This window comes from Cryptomeria japonica, chromosome 6, assembly GCF_030272615.1.
Source record: "Cryptomeria japonica chromosome 6, Sugi_1.0, whole genome shotgun sequence".
Taxonomy (NCBI): Eukaryota; Viridiplantae; Streptophyta; class Pinopsida; order Cupressales; family Cupressaceae; genus Cryptomeria; species Cryptomeria japonica.
Window position 1 is genome coordinate 15,707,655 of NC_081410.1, and position 6,461 is coordinate 15,714,115.

The following is a 6,461-nucleotide window of genomic DNA, read 5'->3' on the forward strand; positions in this document are numbered from 1 at the left end:
AAATGGACTATGCTTAACTCCCTATTCGCCATTAATGAAAGAGAAAAGATTTAGACACAACGAGACGCCCGTAGCGCTTATCAGGCCCAAGAGCGGCACACTCCCCCTTGGCCCAACTGATGGCAGGCTTTCAGTCATCCACAGCGGGTTGCCTACCTGACAGAGGCCTAGTTTTTGCTGACCTCATTGCTCTATCTCTCTCCCACACTAGTGGTGAATGTGAAGTATACATCTATTATTAGTCAATTTCTTTAAGATTATACTGTTATCAATGAGATAATTCCATACTCATTCCCTAGTGAGACCAAGGAGAAGTAGGTGCAATAGGATGCCGGTAGCGCTTATCAGCCCCAAGAGCAGTATGCTCCCCCTTGGCCCAACTTGTGGCAGATTTTCGGTCATCCACAATGGGTTGCCTACCTGACAGAGGCCTAGTTCCTGCTATCCCATGGCCCTATTCCCTTGTATCTTACTGGGTTTGGGTATGCAATTTATCCATTCATCATTACTTAATAATTAACCCATGGTTTCTTTATGGGACTAATCCTTGTGATCTTAAAATCACATTAATAATGCAATTCAATACTAACTTGTAATTTCAATAAATATTTGTGTATGCATTAGCCTTCTCCGTATTCACTTCCTTAGTGAGATCAAAAGGATTTAGAGGCAATGAGACGCCCGTAGCGCTTATCAGGTCCAAGAGTGGTTTACTCCCCCTTGGCCTCACTAATGGCAGACCTACAATCGCCATAGCAGGTGATGTACCTGACAGAGGCCTAACATCTGCTGACCTCATTGCTCTACCCCATTTCCTCACTAATGGTCCATATGGAATTTATGATTAATTTATTCTCAATTTAAATGCCAGCTTATTTGTTATTTTTTTTTGTCATTATTATTATATATATATATATATATATATTAAGTATTTTAAATGCCACATGGATATGCCTAGTTATCCACTATTCTAATTTGAATTACTCTGAAGTCATACCCATTCAATATCTATTTGGCTGATAATAATATATTTTAAATTCATCTTACGAGATGGAACCCTCGTTGCTTATCGGTCATGGTATTTGCCTCTGTTTATTGACTAGAACAAGATGGCAAGATCATAGCTCTGATACCATTTGTAATGTCCCTTACTAGGTTTAGACATGTTTTAACCATAAATAATCTATTTCAATATACTTATGACTCAAGCTAAATAAATTAGGTGACATCTCCACCTTAACATGAATCCAAACAATGATATTCCACTACTCAATCAATTATCTATTAACAAATAAATTGTTCATCTATCATAACTCTTAATGCAAGTGTCAAACCAATTGTAATGTCCCCTACATGGAAACATCTCCTTTCCCAACTTCTTAAACACTAGCAGTAGTAACAAAGATAAACATATTCTCCTTCCTTTTATTGTTTTATGAACTCTTACTGATCACAATCTAATATTATCATTTGTTTGATTAAGACACTATGTATATATATAAACGCATGTGTTTACAACCCTATTGATATTACATCATATATATATATATACTGACTTGATTATATAAGCATAAATAAATTAATTATTTAAATAATATAATCAATTATTGATATGTTTACTTAATGACCTGTAATATACCTTATTGATATTAATAATAATATATTTAGTGGGTAGTAAAGGGCAGACAGATCTGACGTAAAGGAGATCTAGTCTGCCACTGTTATGGATTTAAGTATTATACATTACTATTAAATTCTGCATTCAAAAGATTTTTAGACTTCATATGTTAAGCATACGTATTAAGCCATCCTCGTGCATACCACTGAGAACAAGAGTGTTTTTGTTTTCCCCCCTCCTAATCCTTTTCCATCCCCCATATATATTTGTATATGTATCCTTTTGTGAAGAATCACGACTCCTCAAAACGTCGTATCTGCTTTATTGAAGAATCGTGTTTCTATGACCACGATTCATAGGATGGAATTAATTACTAAAGTATTCTATTATTAATGTCGATTCATGGTCGTATTAGAATGTTTAATGCCATATAAAACCATGCTTTATTTTGAATACACATTTCTGGGCGGAAGCGAAAACTATGCGTAGACTGGCTTTGGACTGCGTTTGCATATCATGATGTATATAAGATTCTTGTATATCATACTTTGTGTACTATGATGTATACTTTCTGAGTATTACACTGTATATAGGATAAATAGATCATCAATTGTAGGTTCACTTAGTTGTAGGTTCACTTCTGTATATATATACTGTAGGTTCACTTCTGTATATATATACTGTATATAATATACTTATATGTAAAATACGATAGATACATACATACATACATATATATATATATATACTTCTGAGCATTATACAACTATACTTATACTGTAAAATACGATATATATGTAAGCAGTATACTTCAGAGCATTAAATAAGTTCATCACAAATTACTTTGACATCAATGACAATTATTCATCACATGATTCTTTTAGTCATTGTTTACTCCTCTGTATTTTTAATTGTATTATTATTGAATATATATAAATTATGTTTACAATTAAGAAAATATAAATTATGTGTATAGTTTATAATATATAAAATATGTTTATAATATAATATTAATTTATTTTTATTTTAATATTTATTAGTAATAAATATTAATTTAATAAATAAATAGGTTTCAAATAATCATTCTTTGGTAATTAATTAAAAATAATTATTATTTCATTTAGGATCAAGGAGGGGACATGACAATGACGTAAGAAGAAGAATGTGATCTTGAATACCAGTTAGCATGATCAGAACACTTCAACTTTTCCCCGTACCAAATCAGCTAGAAGATGATAAAATTTTCACTCAACCACACTATGAAGAAGAAAAAGATAAACCACTTCTTGCAACAGATTGATTCGGACCTATACTTTTAGATTTGGATACATTGATGAGACCAGTCATGAAATTCACTAGGTGGTGGGTGGATCAACAAGTTCACAAGATGAGGGAGAAGAATATCCCCTTCACCTATGATTTGATGAGAAACTCGGATTCCTATTCTTCTAAAGAGGATGAAGTGACACATGATACTGAGAAGACAAGAAGTGGAAATTCTAGAAGAAAGAAAGATACAGTAGTAAGTTCAAAAACAAAGCACATAAAACAAATAGAGCATCTTCCTGTAATATCCCCGCAATTTTTTTTTGAAATTTAGTAGTTTACATAACAACAAGGACCCGTTAGGGTTAGCAATGAAAATACAATAATTCTGAAAACTACAACCCTGCCACTTTCTGATCACCAAGTGCCCAATCTAGGAAGGTGAAAGCATACAATGTTGAGGGGATCCTTAGTTGCAAATACTGAAAAATTATTACAAATATGTGCGGCAAGCCAGCCCCTTCCGCTTATACAGCGGGTGATGGAAATTCTGAAACTTCCTAGAGGTAAAAGAGCAAGGAACAAACCAAACAACTAAAACAACAATCACTCTACCACTCATGCAAAGAGAGAACTAGAAATGAAAATTACTATCAACTCCACTGCTTATTCAGTGGGAGGACAACATTACAATCATCTCAACCGCTTATGCAGTAGGAAGACAACATTACAAATAGAGATAGGCAACATGGCCAACCTCTTCCACTTATGCAGTGCGAAATACAAGTAAATTGCAGCAAAAGGATTGATCAATACTACTAAAACAATCTTACAATAATGAAATCTGCAACTACTATCAAAACAAGAGAATTATCAACTCTAATAAAAGGAAAGTTCTACTGGAGATTACAATGGATAACACTGAAATTGCAACCCAAATATACACTTAATCAAAACTAGAAAGAAACTAACAGCAACACCAAAAACGAACCAGCAACAATGAAATGCACACAACTCACTCAAAACTCCACCAAACAGCCCCAAACTAGCGGCAAATAAATGCTAGAGGATAGGCGATCAAACCCCCAGCTCAACAAACCCATCAAATCACCACTAAAAATGCTCCACGCTGCCCTATGGTTGGCTGGAAATGTACGGCCAGCAGGGAAGTTCGATCAGCAAAGAAAAATGCAAACCAAACCACTTGACACGAGCCTCCAGGTGATCAATCACCCAGCAAAGAGGCTTCGAATGAGCTATTACCCAGAACAAACAGACACTCGAGCGGGAAGATATAACTAAAAATCACCTACAACCACTCCAAAAAAAAAAAGCAAACTGGAAACACACCCAGCACACCAAAACTGAAAAATCTCTCAATCTCTTTATCAGCACAATCTATCTCTATGGATGAAAGATAGTCACAAATAATCAGCTAGGTATTGTCTTTCAAGCACAAAACTAATGGTTGCTAGGAAGCTCTCAGCTTTGAAGCTCAATTTTGGCACCATTCCGGCAGCATAACATTATCATTCATCAAGCATACCCCGAATGAGAGCTCAACACTCTTATTTATAGATTTTGAAGGCTCAAATTCAAATTCACATGGCGCCCAAATTCATCTTTTTTTTACTTGCATTTCATTTTACTTCATTTCAATACCTCAACAAATCGTCCAAGTCACATCCACCCTTAATCGCCACTTTGATAAATATAATGCTTATAAAATAATATTGATGAAATTGCACTTTGGCGTCTCAATATGAAGGTGGAATATTTCACCAAATAGAATTAGGATAAAAATAATATTTCCCTTCTCTAAGTCATCCAAGATCATAGCAGAGTCACCTTATTAAAATTGCCAATAATGTGTAAAGTGAGTGCTCAACAATGACTTATAAATAATAATATAACTTAGGCAATCTTACTTAGAAAATTGTCCAACTTGCCTTAAGTTATAATTTAATTAAAAACACCATGGTGACCCCTTGAAGTCACAACACAAATTACACCTAGGCCATGGGGGATAATAAAGTATTAAAAAAAAAAATTGCTTCCAAAAACTGAATGCTACCAAAATCAGTTGAGGCCAAGGTACTGAACTGCATTGCAGAAAATAGTCATCTGAGTTCGAACACGGGATCCAGCCAAAAATTACACTGTCAGACATAGCCACTGAGCTGAGCTAAAGAACCCCTGCCAAAAAAAGCATTGCTAAAAATAGTACTTACTATAAATAGCATACTGCTAAAAATAGTAAGTGTGTCAAAAGTCATTTTCATCACATTCTAAGCAGTAGTCATGACTTACTAGAAATAGTAAGTCCGGAAATCATCTCCGAAGAATTTGCATGTCAAACCATGTTGGAGCTCTCACAAAACCTAGAAAAACCCTATAAAGCAAACAATCGTCAGCCCGACGCAATTTACTAAAAATAGTAAATTCAGAAATCTTCTTAGATTGGAATGCATGTTATACCATCCTAAAGCTCACGAAAAACCTAAAAAGAATCTAGAGAGCAAATTGTAGAACTCCTGCAAACACATCTCCGAAAACCTTCCTGAAGATAGAAACCCTAATTTAGTCTTTGGTTAGCCTACGAGTTTCCAAAATAGGCTAAGACTCTATCCATCAATCTAGAACTGAGAAGGGGGCATTACAGTCCGCCCTCCCCAAAATTGCTTGTCCTCATACAATAGCAAGGCTAGATGCTGCAAAAGTTGCTCATTCTCCCAATACAATAGCAAGGCTAGATGCTGCAAAAGTTGCTAATTCTCCCAAGTTGCATCCTCAATTGGTAGGTTTTTCCATTTAATCTAGCTTACCGGGTTCGCCCCTAGACACCCCTGGTTCGGGCCCGGTACAGGTCCGGTCCGACCTTGGTTCGACCAGGGTTCGAATTTCCTAGAGGGAGTTCAACCTGGTTCAAACCTGGGTGGACCAAGATCGAACCAGGTCGAACCTGGGTGGACCCAGTTCGAACTCGGACAGCTGGGCTGCCCAAAACGCACTTTTTTATGCAAAATTTTAGTTTTTTTAAAAATCCGCCATGTAAAAAGTGAAACTTATACCCTAAAAGTGACTTCTAAAACATTATATTCACTCATTTCACCTCATTTGTGTCGCAAACAAAAGTTTTATGAGAGCAGGTTGAAGAAAGGGTGAACAAAATTTGGCTTCCAAGATCAAATAGGAGTTGAAGACTGATTTTTGAAGCTTCAACAAATGCTGCAGCATCATTTCCATACATTTGCAAGCTCCCATTGCCTACAAAAGGTAGATTTTTTAACATTTTTTTCCAACTATATTTGTTTCCCAAATTTTCAAACATGAAACATTAATTGTTTTTCATTATTTTGTTTTTGTTTTTGAATATGTTTATGTTATTTCTTTCCATAGGAACTAGAATGGCATCTACCTCTTCCTCCATTGGCAATGAACAAACAATTACAAAACAAAGAAATGATCCGAATTCTCCCTTATGGAAATACATTGACATTTTAAACCCACTTCCAGGAGGTGGGGGAGTTCATTGGAGATGCCAAGGATGTGGTATTGAACGTAATAGTTCATATTA